The sequence below is a fragment of the Excalfactoria chinensis genome, chromosome 1, assembly GCF_039878825.1.
Source record: "Excalfactoria chinensis isolate bCotChi1 chromosome 1, bCotChi1.hap2, whole genome shotgun sequence".
NCBI lineage: Eukaryota > Metazoa > Chordata > Aves > Galliformes > Phasianidae > Excalfactoria > Excalfactoria chinensis.
In genome coordinates, this window is record NC_092825.1 from 41,086,383 (window position 1) to 41,109,766 (window position 23,384).

A 23,384-nucleotide genomic window follows, 5' to 3' on the forward strand; every position below is an offset into this window, starting at 1 on the left:
AGAAACTGTAAAGTGTCTTGGAGATATTTTATATTATGAATACAAAACTGTGTTAAGTTTTCTCTTACCTGAAAAAAAAGTACAGTTTGTATTGAAACAGCACTGAAAGCTTATCATGCTTCAAAAAGGGTCTCCAGAAATAGTCCTTCATAGACATAAGTAAGACTAAGCCCTTTATTTGGAAGCAAGCTATAATCCTCCTTCTACACTGGTTAAAATTAGGACTACCTTGAAGTAATAGTTTGAAGTGGCAACACAATCAAATGTGAACAGGAGAGGTCAAAGGTAGCACAGTTACTATTGCCCAAATGCACAGGACTTAATACACCAACAAAGAACCACCTAAGCCTTTCCTGTTATTCAATTTGTGTTTAATGCTGGCTTCACCAAGGAGTCACCAATCATCAGGAAACCTTTTAGTGAGAATTAAGAAAATTAAATCTTAAGATTTCCAATGAACTCATACTCCTTAGGAGCCAGAACTTCAACAATTACGTATCCTGTGATACTCAATTTAATTTATTCATCTGCATGAGCAATACGCATTCAGATTTTAAGTATTAGCTGCTACTAGCATTTGACCTTCAGCAACACACTAAAGCTGGCTGCTGTAATATAGGAAAAGGCTTGCAAAGTGATTAAAGCCTTTGTTTAATCTAATTAGTTCAACGAAGACCAGACAGATCTACATACCAAGAGGCTGCAGTGTTAAGAACTGTCCCCATATGTTTCAGTTGTCGTGCCATTTTAATCTGTTTTAAAGTTTAAAAAAAAAACAAAAAACAAAAAACAAAGAAAGAACAACAGCTTTAATACACTGAAAAATCTAATATGCCTTTGCATACATTAGATTGAAATCCGTGGAACTGGGTATGTTCCATAGCCTCGAGCTATCACATGACTTTTTTCTTAGAGGAAGAAAAAAAAAAAGTTGTCCATAATATTATTATACTGGAAAGTAAAAGTGACAAATTGACCTGGAGAATACGTTAAAAATGCAAAATTATCCTGCTCTGGAGTGTGGTTTTCTTACTTTTAAGAGAAAGACCTCCTATCAATTTAGAAGACTACAGGAACTCTTCACTTCTTTCACAGTAAATGCATGCAAATAAAACACAAAGCTCGCAGAGCACAGTATGTGTTTACAAGTCATGATCCCACAAGTTAAAACACGCTCAACTGAAAGGAGTCAAAGTATAAGGCAGTCAAATCCACAGCACGTTGCTGCTGCAGCTACTATGGACATCTGAGCCCAGCTTATGAAGGGCAGTGGTAAGTAGATGGAAGACCTAAGGCCAGTGCACTGTTCACTGCTCAGAACAGGTAGTTGTTAAATAAATAGCTTTTCAGCCCTATATGTATCCAGCAGAATTGTATTGACAAGTTTAGTTTCTTACAAATATTGCGTTCCAAGCAGTATATTAATCAAGAGTCATGAATTTTGCTGAGTTTTCAAAGCCAAATTTTGTTTTGTTCTGAAGCTTAATCCTAGGAGGCAAACGTACTTTGCAGAAATAAAACTAGCTGCTATTCCAGACTGCACTGGATGCACACACTGTTGTCTACCACATTTACCTAAGGGATGGCTGGTGGCTACTGTGATCACCATTTCTGTAACAGCAATGTCATTGAACACAATTTTCTTTGCTTTAAGACCCTATGCTATTTCTTTTTGAAGTAATACCTAGCAAATTAGGACTGATGCTGTTAATTCTGCATTGCAAACTGGCAACGTTAACGCAAAGGATTCTCAGACTGTTCCCTTCCTCATCATCTCTGACTGCAAAGACAGCTTGATTAAGAAATAAAATTGGAAAATAAATTCCAGAAAAATCTTAAACATAGAATCTTTGAGTAGAAAAGAATCTTTGAGCAGAAAAGCTGTTTTATCAAAAGCCTAACTTAATCATTAGTTTTTCGAAATGATTTTGACTTCACTGAAAGAACTAAACAGGTGTAAGAAGAGACTGGTCAAAGTTCAGAAAGGAACAACTGACTGGTATGTACTGGAAAGTCCTCGAGAATAAAATCCATGCCATCATTACCGTGTAAAATCACTGAAAGCATTGAGCATTCCAAGTATTTCAAACACTATGTTTTCATGTTCTTCTACTTCATCTTGCAATGCTGGGTTAACCACAAGAAGCCAAATACTTCTTCCCCCCCTGGCAACACTTCAGGCCACTCACACATGCTTAAATGCTTTTCTGGAAACAAAAGTTACTCATTCTAAATCTCCATCAACAGAGCAATGTCAAGGGGCCTTCTGCAGCCCTTCACCCTGACCAACATTTGAAGGGCTTTTTCCCTCACAGGCCCTGACGCTACCTTTCTCTGTACTGCCATTTACACATCTCAGCTTCTTTTTGTTTAGCAGTGACATCATAAACTAAAACAAAAAGCCAACATTTGACAAGAGTACTTATAATGCCAAGTAATTCCATTGTTAAGACTATAATCCCACAGGAAAAGTTTTAACCTCTAGATATGACTGTTTCCCATTAGGCATTATTTCTAGTGCACTCAAGTACCTAGAATGCATTTACTGTGTGCGTCAGCTTCCTCAGATAACTTGAGATGAGCCTTGCTGCCAAAATTTGGACTGAGGCAGCAGATGGCTGAAGCCAAACCTGGAATATCACAAGGTTCCTACCTACTGCTGTTTAAAATGGAATTATTTATTTCTTTTGAAGTGCTGGCTTTACTAATGCCCAATCTCTCACTTTACTTCAGATCCATTGGGTCCTGAGCAGATGACTGAGGATTTAATGTTTTTTTAATCCTACACACTTCAGGCTGAAAATGTTTATTCAGGATAACAGTGCTGTCACACACACAAGAGCAACTTATATATAGCCTAAAACTAGGAGGGGGTGGCTCCCAGGAAAGTCATTCCTCGATAAATATTTGCATTAGTAAGTTCACCACACTTCCCTGTGTTTATCAAAACACAGTTGACAGAAGTTATAGCACAAGAAACGATTTCTTTTTTCAATAAAAGAAAGTAACACATGACATCCTGCTAATTAAGATTATATATCATTAGATTACAGAGCTTGGTTGCACTCCCAAATTACAAGACGCATTCCAGTCACAAAACCTGTCAGGCATGTGTTAAATGAGGCGTATCCTGAGCCCATGACATTGCTATATGCAGCCAAGTTTCAAGTAAAAGGAAAGCGAGACAGCAACTGTGCCAAACACCATCCAACAGAGCTGGAACTGGAGTCATGGATTTCAGTTACTTATTGTATTTAAAGCTTAGCTCACGATTGGACCAGCTGGATGTGTTTCATACATTCTGACAATAATTACAACTCAGCAACACAGGCACTGACTTCCTTATAAGTTATTTGTGCTGGTATATCACTTGTCTTGAGAAATCACTTATTTAAAAACAAAAACAAAAAAAACCCACAAACTTTTCTTCCCCCAACAAATTCTTTAATTATTGCCGCCTCTAACGCTTGTTATAGTATATTCAGAGTTAAGCTATTCTGATGTTACTTCTATATTTACCTCCTTTTAATCCCCTTAGTAGTACACATGTATACAACCGTAATTGCTTTATTCAGTCTAAGCAATTATTTTCCTCCCTTCCCTTAAGACATCAAGCAGCAGAGGTGAAAATTTCTTTTCTCTGAAGCTTAAGTCAGCTTGAAAGAGTTTCTAATACTGGAAACAATCATTGTTCGTTTCAGAGCATGATGTGCCCATTTAAACAAAAACATCAGCAAATTAAAATTTATGTAATATTTCAGGCAGAACAAGACAGTCATAATTTCATCCCGATATGAACAACCTCCATTTAAAAGGTATACTTTTTTTTTTTCATGTTAATATTCTCTTAAGCAAAGCTGTGTGTTTTTGATTGTAACCATGCTCTTCCTGATAAAGAAGAAGTAACAAAAGCCCTGAGCTAAGTTGCATCTAGGCAAAGTGAAAAAATCCATGCCAACTTTACTCTTTCTGTATTCAAGAAACCTAGAGCTAATTTTTAGATTACTCTCAGGAATGATAGGGAATATTTATGCCTAATGAGACTGAACCTATAAGGACTTCTGTAAAGTCATTCTGCGTATCACTGATTCATTACAAACAAGGTAGTGCAAATAGTTTGGAAAAGTCTGAAGGCTTTTCTGTACTTGGACTAACTGCTATGTAGAAATACTACTATCAAAGGCTCTATTAGACAACTGAATTGTAATAACAATACATAAATAGACAGGATCCCACAGCAAATCATCCATCTGTAATCCTCAAATTTGTCATCCTTTCTCAGTGATGGTTTGTAACTAATAAAAAATAAAAACAAACCAAACATGCCATTAGAGTTGGGATATGCCCCATGAGCACTAATGCCTTTTGTTTTGCTCTTGTGTTTAAAGAATTTCCTTCTCATTCCATAACATGTGCCAGTTCAAGAGCTTTCATCTTTAAAAATGTTTGAAAAGCCTTTTGGAAATATAAGAACACCATTAATTCTTATCCTCACTCTTAAAGCCTTACTCCTTGAAAAACCTATAACTTGAAAGCTACACTAGCTTCCCCTGCATGCCACATTAATCCCTCTCTGCCAGAAATACACCAAGAAAACTGGCCGAAGAGTTGAGAGAGAATCACTTTCAGAAACTGCTATTGCATTTACCATTCCTAAGGAGCTGAAGTTTGTTAATTCGAATGTAGATTAGTTATGACTTCTATGCAGTTCTTTTTTGTGTTACTCACAAGTCTCTTGATGCTGGTAGTGGTCTTTCATTTCTTTTTCCAGTTTTTTTCCCTTATGTTTATTTATTTTCTTCCTGAGAATCTACTCCATTTGAATGAGATAATGTGTTTCACGGGTTTGCAGAAGTGTAATACTGAGCAACACGACAGTTACTAGTCCACCACTGAAAACAAGGCAACAAATTTTCTTGGCGGAGTTCATTTCTTCAACATGGACAAGTAGTGTGCAAGCACTGTTCATAAACGAGATGCACAAAGCTACAGTTCCCATCAGTGCAACCTGAGGGGGCTAACAAGCTGTCAGCCATCCTCAGATGACCAACAGTAAAGCTGTGCTACAACACTGGGTGTAAACCTTATATCCAGAGACTGCTCTCCTCTGGCACTAAAAGAACAAGACTTTCACCTTCTGTTGCTGTTATTTCTGCTACCTTTATTTATTTATTTATTTATTTATTTATTTATTTATTTATTTTGCACTGGGAAAAGCTATCTACATTAACAGGAAACACCACTCATAGTTGTGGTTGGACCTGATGATCTTGTGATTTATTTTTTTTCCTTCATAGCACCTCTCAGCCACTAAGAGATGATGTCTCATTTCAGGTCCTGCACCAGGTCCAACTCCCATGGGACACACAGCACTCCAAGTAGTTTTAGCACCTCATCCTTTACTAAGTCTTTCTCTTGACCTGTCCCTGACGGTGTTCAAGGCCAAGCTGGATGGGGCCCTGTGCAACCTGATCTACTGGTTGGCAACCCTGTCTGTGGCAGGGGGTTGGAATTAGATGATATCTTTGAGGTCCCTTTCAACACAATCCACTCTATGATTTTCTACTACTCTTGACTTCTTCACACAATTGCCACCTACCACTTCCCTGATCAAGAGCATTTTATTATTATTATTATGGTCAGCAAAATGATCTTCTCCTCTGGACCCAAATTGCTCGAAAGCACTACATGTGTTCCCAAGCCTCCAGCTCCAAGGATTGACTTCAGTCATATAATTTTCTACAATTTAAATTTGGTCTATTTGCAGCCTACACAGAGCAGAATCCAAAAATCATTTTTCCACAACCACAAAATACAGTCAAATTTGTGTATCAGGCTTTCTGCTACTAGATGAACAAGTTTCGTGATAAGATTCCCCAGAAAATTTTTCACAAGATTATTTATTTGTGTCAGTCCTAAAGGCCACACGGATACAGCAACCTTAAAGGAGACACATTAGATACTGTTGAGAGCACCTTCACAGAACTACAATGGTGCTGACACCTTTAAGATCATTCATCTCCATTAAAGGCCTATTTTCCCTCTGTCATTTCAGGTAAGCGACACGTCACAAAACAAATCACATGACATATCTCTATTCTACCAAGGCCAGACACCGTTTGAAGTTAACAGCTAATTTACCACACTGCCAAACAGCAGCTCATATAGATTTAGTCAACTAAATGCTGAAGAGCAAGCAAACTGGTGCCTGTTTAGCTCCAGTACAATCCTTATTCCATCAAGCAGGGAAATGTTATACCTCAAAAACCTTAATAACCAGCTGGGCCTCACCCAGTGCCGCATTCTGTTATGGGCACTACAACATAAGAATTATACAAAACTAGAGGGAAGATATGAAAAGCAGTGGAGATACCTGGGTTTGGTCAGCCCAGCGAAGAGGAGCTGAGGGGAGGCATCATGGCGGCTGCAGCTCCTCAAAGGGTGCAGAGGAGCAGCGCTGAGCTCTGCTCTCTGTGACAGCAACACGGCTGAGGGAACAGCCTGGAGCTGTGTCAGGTTGGGTGTAAGGAAAAGGTTCTTCACCAGAGGGTGGTCAGGACTGGAAGAGGATCCCCGGGGCAGTGATAATAGCACTGAGCTGCCAGAGTTCAAATGCCTGGACAATGCTCTCAGACATAGGGCCTGATTTTTGGGTGGTCTTGTTTGAAGTCAGAAGTTGGAGCTGATGATCCTTGTGGGTCCCTTCCAACTCAGAACGTTCTATGATTCCACGAACCTCAATTCTACAAATATCCTGTGGTCATGGATCAATGAAAATCCAAAAGAAACCTACTCTCTGGATCTGTTTCTTCTGAGATGCCTGGCAGTCCAAATGTAAATTCCTAAACCATAATCTGAAGGTTGTCAGGGTCAGTTGTTTTCCCTTTTTCTCTGTCTGAGAGGAGGACAGTCTTAAATTGCTGCAGTCAGTCTGTATGCAGGTTCTAGATAAGGTACCTTGACAGTTGAATAGAAATCAGATGATTTAGCATAAATTTATTATTTTTATTATCTCTATCTATGTATCTATTTATATAAGAGTTGCAACATGTAGTTGTGTCCATCACCAAGACTTTCCTGCTCCCAGAATCCCAGGGTATATATGAGAGCTGTTTGCTACGCCCCTCTTTTAAACTTAATCCTTGTGGGTCTCTTCTAACTTAGGATATTTTATGAACTTATGGGAGTGCTGAGGACTAGACAGTTATTTCCCTCACTCCCCTGAAGCACAAGGCTTTCAGGAATAACACAGAGAAGCAGCATGCTCTTGGTGCCTTCTGCTTAGCTACAGCTGATGCACATACTAAGGCATCAGCATCATCTAAGGCAGTTCTGACCCCTCAGCAGCAGCTCCACAGCATTAGTTCAATACTGGGAACATTGTTCTTATCAAAAGAGGACATCTGAATCTGGAGACTACTGCAATTAATTCAGCTGTAGCTTATCCCAAGGACCAAGAGCCTATCCATTATATAAAGGCTACAGATCATCACTGACTCAGCTGCATCAGACCTGTTTTGTTCTTTCTAACAGACAGCTAGTTCCCACAAGTGTTTATTTTACAGCAGTGCACACAGTCATGTTCTTTAGCTTTTCCAGACAGACTGTTTCCAGCAATAGCACTTCTTTGAAGTTAAGGAATTGCAAAAGCATAGTATCAGCTTCTCAACAGCCTTAGTTGAACCAATCAGCAACAATTACACCTTAGACCAACTCCAACTGGCCATTGTGGAAAGAACAAATTCTTCTAAGAATCAACATTCCTATGCCCAGCTTGTGGCTTTCGATTACTTCCTCAGAGCAACTGTAATTCCAAGTCTGACTGCAACACACTTCAGTCAATTTCTTTCCCCCATACAACCAGCCAGGTCTCACGTTGCAGCCCTGAAAAGCCAGAAGCTAAATTACATTTTTAACTAAACCTTGCAGCCACTAAGTTCCCCTTAATAGAGCGAGCATTTGCTGAGAAGCCAAGCACCTCCTCCAGCACCCAGTGAGACTCAGGAAAACGGTTTCCCCACTGGAAGACAGTGACTGAGAAGTGCATTCAAGATACCAGGAAACACGATACAACACCTCAAAACACAAGTTACCATGAGTTGCCATAAGCTCAGTTAGCAGTTTGGTCCTAGATGTTATTTTGAAAGATGCAGGTATGTCTCCCTGCAAGCAGCCTCCTGCCTTCCTCCTTGGATATGTCTGAGAACTTTTCTAATTAAGAATCACTCTGGAGGTGTTTCCAAACAAACTATCCAAGGTAGACACGATTTTGGGAAGAAAATGTAAGTGAGAAGCCTGCCAGACTTCACAGTGCATTACAAACTTCTTCAGTTAACGCTAGGCAGGATAGCAAACTGGTTAAAAAGAACTGAAGTTTGTTACCAAGGAGTTTCACACATTGATAACTATGTGCCTTGTTTTAAGGCTATGTTATGATTTAGGTCATTGAAGTTATGTGCATATTCAGGTCTGTATACTGCATCAAGCAGGTTTGGAAACCAAGTTTTAAAGTACTGAAATTATGAATTTCTCTATAACACTGCTGCATTCTCCTTTTCTAAGGGGAAAGGATACTTTAGAACAGATAACTGTCTGTGACAACTTACACAAGTTTATAAGCACAACTTATAGACAATGGCTCCAGCTCATTTTCAGAACATAAGTGTTTATACTGAATGTTTACATGCTTCTTTGTATGCTGCAACTGTAGAGTCAATACTGAAACTGACATGCAAGACTCTATTAAACTCAGCCTATTAATAAACAATTGATTCTAAGTGTGATACAGCCCTGCTAAGGGATGCAGATTTTTGCACATCTTCATTCCTATCATTAAAATTTCTATCTCCACAAAACAGCATGAAATTGTGGGTTTTTGGAGAGTGAGTGATAAACAGTCAATCTTGTTGGTATTTGAGCACGTATCCAGCAGTTATTTATGTAAAATAACCATGCAATGTTATCAAGCAGCATTACTGCCAGAAGTCAAGTTCAAACTAAGTGTGAAGGAACAAACTGTGAGACAGTTATACAGCTGTCTGTCAAAACCAGAAGCTAGTTAGAGGCATGTTGCCTCATGTATGTAATTAACACAGACCATCTTGAGACAGCTTTCTTCCTCAAAACTCAAAAAGCAGGTGCTTACTAAAACACTACTTCTTTTGTTGAGAAACCATTATTAAAATAGGACATTAGCTGTCAAAGGCATTTTTCACTGAGCAACTATTTTCAAGTACTTAATTATCTCACAGTAAAACTGTTCAAAGAAAGCCTAAACAAAAGCTATTTTAGGATATTTTATTATTTGAAGCTATTCTGAGAAGTTTCAGATACCGCTAAGTTAGGGAGTAAAAACCATATTAGGCCTTCCTAGAAAATGAAGCATTTCCCTGTGCACTGAGAACTCCTAGCTGTTCTTGCCTGACAAGACCTGGGTTTAAAGCAAGCATTATTAAGTCAAAATTTACAGCCCCTATTAAGCAGGTCAGCAAGCTGTGATTTACTTGTTAACATTATTAAAATACATCTCTGTATATAAAAACAAAAATGATTTACCATGCCAATGAAAGTCTACATTCTGACTGCAGGATAGACTGGTCATAGGGTTGAACTCTAGGGCCTTAACCTACAAAAGCATGTCCAAATGGAAAAACTGGAAGAGTGGGATAAACAGCAGGGTGAGCAGTGACCAACAGGGAAAAAAGAAAGGAAAAGGAGTTGTTCCAGCTCCTGTGTGAAAATCTAAGCAACTGCCTGCTGTCACAGAGCCAAGCAGTCACTTTTAGGTACAACAGTGCCTAAAGGTACCTGCAGATACAGCCTCAGGTATACTAAAAGAGACATCTAGCAGGAAGAGACAGAGTGCTTGACTAGAATTGAATTCTTAAATAAGGCTTGCATGGTAATCTCACGGCTCTGAAATATTTGACAGTCATGAATTTTACTACCAAATGCCTGGACAAAAGACTGTGTGTTTTCCAGGAAATGCACCTTGCAGGCATGAAAAGCCAGAATACACCCTCAGACTCAGTAATAAGAAGCCAGGCTCTGCATTGTAAGGCTCAGGGGTTCTTGTTCAGTGATATCCTGAATTAACAAATGTTAAAAGGCAATCTAGCTCATTTTTCCAGGGTTCCCAGACTTCTTACATACCAGGATGGCACAGAAGGCTCTCCCTCAGTCCTCTAAAACTGTTATATCACCCCCAAATTCCAGAAAGCAGAAGTAACAAGAAAGGTAGTATGAGACATAATAACAATACCAAAAAGAGAAGAAAACAGAATGGAATTGAACAAGCATATGTTTGATTTCAATTGGAACAAACAGCTTTATTTATTATCTGAGAATAAATGGACACACAAAGCACTGTACTTCATTGAAAGATGTAAGTTGTCTGTTCTCCCATGAGAGGCTTCCAGACATCATTTCCTCATGTGTTTCTTCATACGTAGTGTAAAATAACTACAAAGCCTAAATTCAGAATCTGGGCTCACATGTATGCATACTCGTACATATGTTTAATTTTTGGCTTGGATAGCCCCATCCAATCAGTGACAAACAAAAACAGACCATACTCAAGTACAAAGGTATATACAACACCAGTGTTTACCATTATAGCAGGAGATAGCATCTGAGACACCTGATTAGCTTTCAGTAACTACTTGTTGACCCATTTTTCAAGAAAACTCCTCTTGCATTCTGCAACCAGTTTTTAAGTCAGCATTTCACTTATACCTCTTTGAGAGGTACTACTTGGCTATTTCATCTCAAGAAAGTTATTTTTGCAGAGCCAGCAGAGGGAGTACAGACATCATTTTACTTACCAGCTGTGGAAGAAATACCTCATGTGAAAGCAGTAAAAGGACTGCACCTGCAAACGTTACACAACTGGTTTAAAAACAAGCTAAGAACTTCTGGCTTTCACATCAGCAGCGAGCAGAGCAAGTGATTCGTTTTCAGTCCCCAACTGGTAGTCACATCTCAAAGATCTGTATCTGACAATAATGTCAGGAGCAACTCTAACAGTAGCAACAATTATCTTAAGTCTGATGGCTTAACGTGTCAGTAGAAAAACAAAACCCAAAAACATAGCTACAATTTAAGCTGGTAAACTGTATGGATTCTGCCATTTCTCGTTTATAGGAAGGCTAAATCCCGCTGGTAGTTCACATATTAAAAAGCAGCTCACGTGAACTTCAGAGAGTGAGATACTTGAAGCTCAGTACAACTAAAAGTCAAGAAAGTAGGATGCGCACTGTATCTGGTCAGAAACACAACAAGAGGCTCAGCCTTCCTGCTGTGTTCCCAGAGGCACACACACAGTTGCAAATCTGGTTTTCTACATCCTCTGAAGCAAAAGCACAGCTTCTCTATTTAGCATTTTGATTGACCAGCCAGCTGTGGAGTTGGCAATTGTAACTGAATGGAGTTGACACAGCAGTAGCTGTGAAAAAGGCCTGAAAGAGGAACAGGCTTCAAGACAGATGGATAGCTTTTGCCATCTTCTGAGCTCTAGGTACCCACCCAAAGAAAAGGCAAATTTCAATCTTTTTAAACTTCACATCAATCATTATCAATTCACTTTCAATCATTAGATCTTTAATCACCAGCACTACCTCGCCAAGAAGAATGTCCCTAGAGCAATACAATTTAGCACTCGCTTTAGGTTTAAATAAGAGAAACATACTTTGATAATTTAGATGGCTGCTCTCTCTCCCCATTTACTACTGGAAAGTAGTTTCATTTTTCCATTTTAGATCTGTTAAATGAGTAAGTCAACGTGGACCTAACAGGTTCCTGCCTTGCAGATCTTATGGTTAAAGGTCATATAGCTACAGTTTCTCCCTTGCATGGAGGAAAACCGCATTGTATTTTTACTTTAAAAACACAGGACTTAAGCACTACTTCCTTTTTGCTCACATTGTCCTGTTCCCAGGACCACGGTCAGGATGCACAGTACACTTTATACAGAACAATGACAGCATGAAAAACCCTGCTTCTTCTGACACAAGCAAGATGATATATATGAGGATCAAGATAAACCATACTCTCAGGAAATACGCGTTTTTCAAAAGATACTGCTGAATTCAACATCTGAGAAGCCAGACAGGTGCAATAACCAAGATTAATACCAGGAATTTACATTCAAGTAGCAATTTATTTGTTGAATATAATGCCAGAAATGTAGTTAATCCTGCAACTGGTGTATCATGAGTAATTTCTTAAAGAAAAAAAAATAGAAAAGGCATAACTTGAAGATACAAAGAACCGTTTCACTGACAACAATATGTACTTCACCTCAAGCTTCTGTATTACTCCTAAAAAATAAGCACATCCTTGCACTTAAAATGCCTTTTACATTTTAGTAGCTAAGACTTCTAATCAGTAACTTACAGTGCAATTCATGTATGAAATAAGCGGGGTACAAAAAAAAGCACTGAAACTCTCCTTAAAACACTGGAATGTACAGAGTACTTTTTTCTTGTACAGCTCTGTGGAATTTGCTGTAGAATGATATCCAACAACTACACGTAAATATACGTAGAGTATCAATGAAGGTCTGCTGTTATCTCCATTTTAACTTGAAAAGCTTAACACCTTTAGCATGCTGCTGTATAATTTCTCTATATAATTTCCGATTCCAATATTAATGACTCCCTAAAAATTGATACTTAAATAAGTAAAAATAGCATGTAGCAGATGAAAAAACTTTACTTTTTAGGAAACAGTTATAGTTTTATTCTTCTTCATCCCCACTTTATCAAATGGAGAGCTGTATTGACATTTGTTATTTGAATTACAGGGGTTAAAAGTTTACATTCTTACCACTGTGTGTAAGATCCACCTGACTGAACAGTAATGCTAAGGTGGGTACCGTAGGCTTTTTTTCTCCCCATATTAAATTGGGAAAAGATTTAGAGCTCCTGCCAAAAGATCAAATTCAGCTGTCTAGGACACAATCTAAAACAGTCACATGAATCTCATCTCAGCAGTACTTAAGCCTCTTCAGTAGCAGAAGAGGCCTAGAGTGACTAGTTTCGGTTTTTGAAGTGGTTATGCAAGAGGCAAGGATTGCACTACCAATGCTAACAGCATGAATTAGCATATCGAGCAGATACATTACCATGTAAAAGCAAGCACATGCAAGAGTGAGGACGTGGTTTCACAGTTAGTTTAGGAATATCCGAACTCAGCCAGCTGCCAGAAGGTATAGCCCCGTGCCCTGGCCTGTGCAGGCACTAACGCTCACCTGACTACAAGGTCAGGGAACAGACCTAGATGAGAATTAGTGACAAGAAGACAGAAGCAATGCATGTGGCTCCTTCTGAAGGTCAATGGACTGGCAGAGGTTGCCCTGTCCCAGAGCAGCACGAATTTCAGTAGCACAAGCCAACCACAGAAGCTCTTTTCCTCACCTCTCTGCTCATTCCTGGCCAAAAAGGAAAAAAAGTCCAGTTGTACCTTCTTTACAATATCCCTGAGAAGACAACAATATTAAGGTGCCCTTCATCCTCCTTTCAAAGCAGCACAGCCAGCTTGCTCAGCCTCATGTACACAAGGTCCCCAACTATCATACTCTTTGCTAGATTCTTCTGTTTGTTGCAGACATGCAAAACAGAACATAATCTCAGATGTTGCCTTGAGAACACATCTTTTCTCTTGAACCAAACAGACCATGGTCTGCCTAATGCTGCTTTGGGTGGGTTAGACCTCAACTGCACTCAGCCAACACCCACTTGTTTATGGCAAGATCACATAATGGTTTTAGTTGGAAGGGACCACAGATCTCATCTAATTCCAGACCCTGGGGGTAGGGGTGCCACCCACTAGATCAGGCTGCCCCGGACCCCATTCAGCCTGCCCTCCAACACTTCCAATGATGGGGCATCCACAACTTCACTGCCTGTTCCAATGTCTCACCAATCTCATAGAGAAGAGTTCTTAATATCTAATCTAAATCTACTCTCATACAGTTCAAAGCCATCAGCTCTTTCCTGCCAGTAAGACTCCCTGATAGCAAATCCTTCTCCAGTGTTTTTGTAGGCCTGCTTAGAAAGGAATCATACCCTAGATGCCTGAGGCTTTCCTTAAAGACCTCCCCAACCAGAGGCCCCAGATTCAAATGTCACATGAAACAGTTCTATCCAAGGCATAGGATGGCAGAAATGGCTCTGCTGACCTTCCATAGGCTGAAACATATTACAGCATCATGACATAGTCTGCTTTTTTGCCTGCGGCAAGGCAAGCACTTGGCATGGCTAAGTCCTAGGACAGCCACTACCACCCACAGGGACATGGGCTACCTAGCAGCCAAATACTGGATGCATAGCACCATTTCCAGCTACTCTGAACCACTGCAGCTAGGAAAGCTTTTCCTTAGTCTTTCTAATTTGTCACCTCAACCACGTTCAGGAGAAGCCTCTGGCAACACCTATCAGAAGCTTGCAACAAAATCGCCTGGTTTTATGACCAAACTATCAACTTTGTGAACTTCAGAACACATAGCCCAAGATTAATAACATAGTTTTGTTCTCCGTATTCATTTCTTTAGCTTTAAATTCAGTAATAGAACGAGAACAAAAAAGTTCAGTCTGTGCAAATGCAGCATCTTAGTTTAGGACCAACAAGTTCACCAATTAAAACAGTGCCATATCTTTCCAGAAAACATGAAGTAAAATCTTCAGGCATACCATGCGTTGTATTTTTCCATCTGGTAAACTGACTTCCTGTGTTTTGGGGTAGCCTAAGTTCATACTGTAACTTTAGGATGTCAAACTTTGTATAACTGAAACAACCTAAGCAACATTTTCTGAGGGATTTTCTAGAAGCTGCTGCCCAGTACTGGTACTAGCACTGCTGGTAAGAGGAAGCCACATGCAAATTGCTCACTCACAAGCAAATTATATCCTTACCACTGCTAGATACACTTATTTTCAGATACGCATGGTCATACTAAAGCTACTTCAAAAAGCTCCTATAAACTGATGTGTACTGAGTGTCTGTCTCCATCTTATGGGCAGCTCCACTCAAGAATGCCTCCACTAACAGAAACCAACTAATAAGCAGAACATAACAAAAAAGGCAGGAGACCATGCTTTTCTCAAATTCTAGGTAGGTACAGCTCCAGTTCAACAGGCCTCTAGATCTGCTGTCATCACAGTCAGATCCACCACCTATCAAAACACATTGCTGAAATGGGACTTCAGGAAGACCTGAAGGCATTTCTCTATGTAAAGTAAGCTCACTGTCAGATGTGACGATAGCTGTCACTCAACTACATGGATTTCAGAGCTGAAGCAGGTGAAAACAAACTAAAGTGATCTGAGTTGTTAACAAAGCAGAAGACAGCTGGAATCAGTGAGTTACCAGCGGTTTAATAACTTCCCTACCCTCTCAAACTATCAGTCTCCAGCTTCTCAGATAGATGTATTTGAAAGCTATCTGGCACAGACACTGCTAGCCAGTTTAAATCATTTAATGTTTTACACTAACTCGCAGGGGTGAGGTTGCTAGACAGTGTTCTAATTTAAGTATTGATTTGCATTATGTTCCATAGGCTTCAAAGTTTTGTACTACCAACTTCATTCCCAAGTGAAGAACAAAAACAAAATCAGCGGATCCAAGCAACATGAAAAAACAATTAGGCACAAAGTGACTCCACAGTAATAGCAATGGCATCTATATTGAAGTGAAAGAGTAAAAAAAAGAATAAATCAATGTGCACATTAACCTTCTGCTTAGTACCTAAATAGTATGGGGAGATTCAAAAAAACTATAACTTAAGGGCTGACCATACCTGCCAGGTTTTCTATCCATTTACTGCCTCTATTTACTGTCTCTAGATAAGACTCCTCAGTCTTATCTAAGCAAATCCTCAGAAAGCAAGTCTGGATGCACCGTATGAATAGTGATTCTTCATTTTCTCCACTGCTGCATTAGAAGTCACTAAAGCACACAGCAAACAGATTGCAGTATTCTTTAAAATTCTAGTTAGTGCAAAGATTTTTATGGATAAATTCAAACCTTTTTCTGGAAAGCCACTAGTTGACAGCTGGTCTCCAGTGACTTTCCAATCTGCTGTCAGAGCAGCCACTTTGGCCTCTTTCCTATGAAAAGGTCACTGCTTTCCAGCAAGCAGCTTCACCTGACAGATACACAAGGACACGTGTTTCCACACCAGCTACCTGAACACTTGCACTATGCTGCTTACCTCTTGTGAGTCTTACCTCTCACCTCCTGTCATGGGGAACGCATTCTCTGAGCAAGATACAAGAACAAGTGGTGCAGCAAGCCAAAGGGGCAACTGAGAACTAGCAAAAAGGAAGAGAAAATTACAGAGAAGCTCGGAACAAGGTGGAAGTGAAAACAGCTATCTAGCTCCCTCAGCCACACTAACGAACTTTCTATACAGGGTGACAAGCCAAAGAGGGAAGCAGAGAAGAGGTTGTCTCACTGTCCTTGCAGTCTCTTGGAAAATGCTCGTTAGCATAGCTGCTGGAGAAGGCCACGATACAATCTCCAGAATAAGAAGAAACAACAAACAAACAAACCAAAACATCTTAGTGTTAATAAAGGTGACTAGCAATTAGTTTGTTTAAGATTTGAAAGATTCATTTATTGGAAGATCCACCATGTAAGCTCTCTCTCAGTTTTCAAGGAATAACAACAACCATCTTCTTCACAGTTTATTCTATCTTACAGGTCTTCCTAATGAAAATTTGCAGTAGTCACAAGATTTACTGCTAGCTGCTAAGCTCTTTGTGTCAACTGAGAGAGAAGAACACTATAGCTATTTCTTTCTATGGTAGTAAAATTCCACTATGCACAGCTGATGCATCTCTTCTTCCACTTTTCCCCAGAAGGAGCTATCAGTTGTTTTCAATTTGTTTCAAATCCAGGGAGATATTCTGACTGATAGTTTATTCTATCATGCACAGCTGATCCCTTCCTTTTTTTTTGGGGGGGGGAGGGGGGGAGCTCTTACTACACAAGACCTGAGTAGTCTTGGTTTTTGTTAGAAATGCAGTTGCTTGGGGAGCCAAAGAAGATATCATAAGCAGCATATACCCATATTTGCACATACACAGGAGCAACCCTGAAAGAACCATGCACACAAGACAGTCACTTGTCAAATGATGTTAAAAAGGCTGTATGATTGCTATGTAATGGCACACCTATAACTCCAGGGCAAGGAACGTTCAATTTTTTTTCACTGCTGTACATTCTTTAGAGGTGGCCAAGATCATCAGATCCAGAACATCAAAATGAATACTAAAAGATGAGTTTAAATGAAGACATTCAGAAAAAAATAATACACTGCTGTGAATCCTAGATTAAGTCCCAGGAAGTTAGACTTCTGCTTGAAGTATTGGCTTTGTGTGTTTATATGAATAAGGTGGTAAGAAAGATATATTAATAAGCATTCTTTGGAACCAATGATAGCAAGAGCAACAGCAAAGTTGGCATGTTGGTACCTCAGTACCTCTGTTTCCAAACAATATGAAAAGTACGAGTGGCTGAATCACCCTGCCTGCCATGTGATGGAGTTTGTCGCTATCAGCTGCTCTGAGACTGGTACATCTCAAGCCTCTTCTTCATAGACAGGACACTGTACACCAAGTGGTCAGAACCTAATAGTGTTGTATTCCCTACTGCCACCTTATCTTTCTGTGAATATAAGGGCACAAGTAAGGGTAGCAGATTACAAGCGATAGGCTCCGCAGAAGCGCGTTTCAAGAACATGATGTTTCCTGTGCTCACTGGGAATGAAGGTGGCGTCCAGCTTGTAAGCAGTATTGAAAGACTGGGATGCACAGAAGACAGAAGTTAACCGTAAGTTGAAGGTCACGTCATGCCGGAACTTCCTTGGATTTTTCCTTCAAAACTATATTAAAATTAAAATTCAAAAATAAACCAACATTACCCTTGCGCTGAGACACAACAATCATGCTTTAAATGGCAAAACTGGCCAGCAAAGCTTATCAGTCCTGTCCTCCTCAAGGGTTATTTAGGCCATCCGCAACTGCAGACTACAGTTGGCAACAGCACTAACATAAGAGTATATCTTCTTCCTCGATCCATTCACCCCCTAAAGACAGGGCAGATGTTATTTGCCATGTAACATACTTCTGCATCTCATCTACTACTGGAGAAAAGTAATTTGCCTTTATTTTTAAAAGCTATTTCTGGCTTTTTTTTTTTTTTTCTTTTTCTTTCTTTTTTTTTTTTAAACACCTCCTACATTTTCTTTACATTTCTTCTCCCACCAGACCTTTGAAATACCAACCGAGAAAGCTTCATGCCTACTTTGCAATTCACCAGAATTAAACTAATAACACCTCCTGCTGTCATCTGTCATTTAGAATAAGATTTATAAGTGGCAGCAGAAATCACTTTCATAATGTTTACTGGAATATGAATAGCTTGAGCAGGCAGATCTCTCAAATTTACTGTACATATCAAATGAAACCTGTCATGAAAACTAGAAACTCGTTTTTTAAACTGCATTTGAAAGCTTGATGGTTTAGAAATAAACTACAAACTGGACAGTGCTGTGTACTTATGTTGAAAATACATTCAGCGTGAACAGGTGCAACTGTACCACATAAGACTGCCTCATTTTCTGCCAACTGATTTCTTTATACACGATAGTCCCCAGAAATTCTTCCTATCTATACTAATGGTTCTTGTTCTCATCTTCTGTAAGCATCTCTGAAACAGGACACGTGCAAAGCATGGTTTTGCTTTTTACAAATGGACATAGATGTTGGGTGAGGTTAGCATGATCTCAGATCCTTATTATTTATCACATCGCCATGCAATCAGTGAGCATGATCTTATTTGCTATTTGAAGCCAAAATTAGGGGAAAAGAATAGGAATAAAATTAGTTACGCATCAGTGAAGAAATCCAAACCTAAAGACAAGCCACTTTCAATTAGATTACTAATTATTAATTAGCACACGTTAGAGATAACCTTCCTGTATGTAAGCCATCATAGATTCACTTCCATTTTTTACACAGGCAACAGCATTCTTTATGTCTGCAGCCCTCCTTGTTCTTCAATAAGTTGACATTGTAAGGAGAAATAAAAATGGCACCCTCAATAATAACTGCAACAGGTTGAGTACCAGAAAATAAACCCATTTAAGACTATTGTATGCACTATAGCAAGATGGTAGGAAAAGCTCATGTTGGATTTTTGGGCACAATACTGCAGTTCCTAGATTTTATCTAGTTTTTAATTAAAATACACCACAAAAAGATCTGTATCTCCTGAACAGCAGCTTTTAACATGCTTGGGTTTTTTTCCCCCTTATTATTCATTTTAGGAAACACTGGGAATACTTAGGAATATATGAATATAATTGTACTGATCCTTTTGGAAGAAGATAAGCAGGTACTTTCGTACAAAAATAATCTGCTACAGATTCAGACTGCGTTCCTTCTTTCTCAAAAATAAAACCTACATTGAAATGCTCTGGGCTAATCACTGCCATTCATTAATCTGCATTAGATAAAATTTTGCAGACTGAAAGGTGACTTTGAGGAAGAAATGCCTCCTTCCAGCACTAACATTATTTTTCCTTCAAAAATTGAGGAGAACGTATATGAAAGTGAACGGTTCAAACAACAAAAGACATCCTTGAGGTCACATTTCAGTGGTAAAGAATGCTTGGTGCCATTAATATTTAGTCTACCTTAATGGAAGAAATTTGAGTTAGAAGATACTTTAGGTTATCTTGTCCACCCTTCTGTCAAGGCAGACTTGCTTGCTGCAGCACGTCATTGATTGCTGTGCCAAGCCCATTTTGAACTTGTCAGTTAATAGCGAGTTCCCAGCTCCAAGATCTCAAACAAAGGCAAAATCAAGTCTTCCAAGCATAAGTACATTTATTTGACTTCAATGTCTTCATCTCGTGACTGTTTCTTCCAGTTTGTCATGCTCTTCTTCTCTTCTGAATAAACTCAGTTAAAAAATAATAATAATGATAATTACAGACCATTATGATGGTGAGCTGCAAGGTATTTACCAGCCCCTCAGCTTCCTGTTCAGCTCCTACGGCTTGGTTGAGAGTACCTCAATGTTAACAGCTGACAGATGTCCTCTGTACTTCGGTGCAGGAAAGGGCCAATCTCTAGATGAGACTCCAGCATTAGACAGCAGAGTGTTTGAATTGGCAGAATCTGTCACAGGTTATTAGCTGTGTGTGGTGCGAATGGGGACCCTTTGGTTATGCCATTATCTGTATGCAACGCAACGTGGTAAGAAACCAAGACCAGCATCTGAACCCACGCTAAAGCGACACTGTCTGCTGTGTGCTTGAAATTCCCAAGCACAATGTCTGCTTAATATGCAGCACTGAGTCACTGCATGCATGCATACAGAGTGCAGCCACACCGCCAACACAATTACCTTCCCCTTGTGCCATTCTAATGCCCCGCACCACAGGCAGCACTCTTTTTTTGAATGAATCGAAGTAGTAGCCCTGCATTCAGCACCAAGACAGCGAGACCGATTGAGAAAACCCGCACGTGCCTGTAAGAACACAGGATCCTTGTTTTCTTCAAACCACCCCACCTGGGTGGGCGATCATAATGAACAGAAGAGCGATAAATGGAACGACCCAACAACCCTCTTCCAGACCAGAAATTTTACATTTAAGCGCATGAATTTTTCCCTGACTGAATTCAGTGACCACTTTTTCCACTGACACTAGGAGAGTTTCCATTCATTATGCCATAAGTATTGCAGTTCTAGTACACTGGACGCCATTCCTGCCAACAGAGTCCACAGTTTAAAGATACACGAATTTACTTCTGTAGGAATTCCTTATTCGTGGTGTTTGGAACAAATCCTTGATAAGGTCCAACATACGGAAAGGGGAATAAATCACACCGGCCGTAGGCAGAGCTCCCACCCTGTGACACACTGTGCCACGAGCCGAGGGCTGCTAGGTTTACCGAGTCAGCGTCTTCTTAACCACCTAAAAACACCATCTGGACCCCAACTCCTCAGGACCTTCGGGCACTAAGCATGCAGCACCTTTGGAAGTGGTGGGGCTTTCTATTGACACGCTGCAGCCCTCCCCCCAGCCAGGTAAATGGCTGTCAGTGACAAACGATGCCAGGAGAGCTCAGCCGGGACCCGCTGCCGGCAGGGACGTGCCCTGCATGTCCCCAGGTGCACGTCCCCCCCCTCCCCATCCTCGGCGCTACGATGCACACCCGCACCGGGAACGCTCCCTGAGCGAGCCGGGTTGCGATGCACAGCAGTTTGCCAGACGGCGAGATGGAAAGCCCGTCGCATCCATTTACACAGCTACCAACGCCGCACGGAACTGATATTTCCTGCGTTAAGAAAAACGCGAAGAAAAAAAAAAAAAAAAAAAAAAAAAAAAAAAAGAAGCCCCTTAAGACTTGCTGCTACGCATCACCCTTCCCTTCTCTTTCCATTTAATTATAAAAATGAAAAGGAAAAATGCCCGTCCAGCGCCGGTAGAGACTCGCGCTGACTGCGGATCGCGGCAGCCCCGCGCGGTACCATCCGCCACCCAGGGGCCTGAGCGCCGCGGCCCGCTCCCGCCCGCCGCTGCCCAGCGCCCCAACGCAGCTCCACAGCGGCACTCGGAGGAGCGCTCCTCCCGGACCCGCGGCCGCTCCGCCACCGCCGCTCCGGGCCTCACGTGGTGCCCATCCAAAGGTTACTCGCACCGCGCGAGGCGCTCCGGCCGCGGCGCGCTCCCACCCTCCCCGATGCGCCGCGCTCCATCCCCGCCTCCCTCCCGGGGTGCGGCAACGCGGGGCTCGCACGGCCGCTCCCCCCGGCCGCCACCTTAATCCGCGCGCGGCCGTGCGGCAGCTCCCGCTCGGCCCCGCATCCGCTGCCCTCAAGGTCACGCCGCGCCGCGCGCTCCGGTTACCTCCTGCGGGGCGCAGCGGGAGGTACGGGGGCGCCCCGGCCCCGCGGCCCCCACCCCGCCGAGCCCCTGCACCTGCCGGCGCGCCGCTGCGGAGAGAGCGGAGCAGAGCCGTGCCGAACGCAGCCGATCTGAGGCGCCCCGGCAGCCGCCGCCCGCCCGTCGCGCTTACCTCGGGGCCGCCCCCGCCGTCGGTCGGGACGAGGCGCCCGCGAAGCTGCCCCTGCCGCCGCCCGCCCGCCGAGCGCGAGGTCCCCGCGCCGCGCCGCCCCCGCCCTGCGGCCGCGGGAGGGAGGGAGCAGGGAGGGGAAGGGGCGGGGGCGCAGGACCGAATTGGGGAGGGAGGGAGGGGCGGGGAGGGGGCACCGGCGCGGAGGGAGGGGGGGGGGAGGCGAGAAGGAGGCGGAGGAAGGCGGGGGGTTGGGGAGGGGGGGGGGGGGGGAGACTCGGGCCGCCCCGCCGGCCGCAGCCGGACTCACCCTCCGGCGGCGCTCCGGGGCCGCCGCCCGCTTCGTGCCGCACGCACCGGGCAGCGCCGAGCGCGCCGCGGAGCCCGAGCCCCGCACAGCGACCGCTACAGGAGCCCGGCGGGGCGGAGCGGAGCCGGGCGGGGCGGGGCCGGGCCGAGCGCGCCTCCCGCCCACTCGCCCGCCCGCTCGCGGCCGCTCACCCTCCGCTACCGGCGCCCGCCGCCCCTCGCCGTCCGCCCGTCACGTGGCGGTGCCCCTCGCGCGGCCGCCTGAGGGGGGTCCCGACGTGCGGCGGCCCTCGGGGGGCAGAAGGGGACGCGCCGCGATAGGCACGGAGCCGGCAGGGGCGGAGTCCCTGGCCTCGGCCCGGCCCCGCGCCGCCCTGACTGGCGGGCGGGAGGTGACGCGCTTGTTTCCATGACGTCGCGGGGCGGGGCCTCGGCGTTTGATGGAGCCCGGCGGGTTCCGGGGGATGGTGACTTTGCCACGAGCGGCTCCTGCGGGGCGGGTCCGGGCCCGGGGACTGCCCGGGGGGGGGGGGGGGGGGGGGGGCGGGGATTCCGCGGCGGACCGCAGGGGCGGGGTGGGCCGATCCTCCCGACCGCGGTGCGGCGGGTGACCCGGTGAGCGGGCGGCCTGACCGCGCGGGGCCGCCCTGCCGGCCCGCCCCTGCCGCGGGGGGCGCGGGCAGCCCGGATCCTTCGGCGGGGGGCGGGCGGGGGGCAGCGTCCGGCGCGGCTTTGTCCGGAGGGGAGCGGGGCCGCGCGCGGTGCAGGTGGGGCTCCCGGCCGCCTCGCTGCTCGGTTCTCTGCTGTCGGAGCCGAGGCTGTGGTAGCCGAGGAACAGAGCAGCCCACCGGATCGCTGCTGCTGCATTCCGAGTTACTGCAGAGACCACAGAGGGTTAAACCACAGAATGAAGTCAGCACGAAACGGCCCACAAGGGCCGGCAGATAAATAACTCATCCTCGCTAGGCTGTGATCGTGGCTTGCGGA

General features: G+C 43.1%; 1 protein-coding gene across 10 annotated transcripts in view; it reads right to left on the reverse strand.

Moving 5' to 3' along the window:
- Nucleotides 1–23,384, reverse strand: part of ATP2B1 (ATPase plasma membrane Ca2+ transporting 1) — a 58,766-nt gene that overhangs the window by 34,987 nt on the left and 395 nt on the right. For 3 of the 10 annotated variants that reach the window (XM_072352574.1, XM_072352661.1, XM_072352653.1), the window contains exon 1: nucleotides 22,092–22,221. The exons of 2 other annotated variants lie outside the window; for them this stretch is intronic. The gene's annotated coding sequence lies outside the window, so the exon portion shown is untranslated. Of the gene's footprint in view, nucleotides 1–693; nucleotides 748–19,699; nucleotides 20,232–21,922; nucleotides 22,061–22,091; nucleotides 22,222–22,398; nucleotides 22,523–22,589; nucleotides 22,744–23,384 lie in introns of those variants that run through there. 5 more of the 10 variants (XM_072352595.1, XM_072352584.1, XM_072352603.1 and 2 more) reach the window with 5 other exon arrangements.